Genomic DNA, 434 nt, shown 5'->3' on the forward strand with positions numbered 1-434 from the left:
TCGTTACACACCCTCGCTCCAGTCAGGCTCTTCCCTGAGAGCCCCGATCGCACTCGGCCTTTGCCCTTCTCCCCGGTGGCAGCGGGTCGGGGGAGGATGTGAACGCCCTCCGAGACGTGCCGGGTCAGTTCGGCGCGGCAGAACGCGGGGCAGCAGCCGGCCAGGTGGCGCTGCCCCCCCGCAGGCTTCGCTGCCTTCCCTCCGCAGCCCAAGGGCTTTTCTCCTCCCTCCTCAGCCCACACCCCTGCCGGCAACTGCGGCCTCCGGTAGCGGCGAAGAAGGGCAGGCAGCAGCCTTGAACCCATTTTGCGGTTCATTTCCCGAGGCCCCGCGGGATGCTTCCCAACAAGCGCTGACGTGATTTGGCAGCCGCTCGGACTTTCAACCTGCCTCTCCGCCCTGCATTGGCTGAACGACGCCGGTGCCGGCTCCGG

The sequence above is a fragment of the Buceros rhinoceros genome, unplaced genomic scaffold, assembly GCF_000710305.1.
Source record: "Buceros rhinoceros silvestris isolate BGI_N320 unplaced genomic scaffold, ASM71030v1 scaffold16432, whole genome shotgun sequence".
In the NCBI taxonomy this organism is placed as follows: Eukaryota; Metazoa; Chordata; class Aves; order Bucerotiformes; family Bucerotidae; genus Buceros; species Buceros rhinoceros.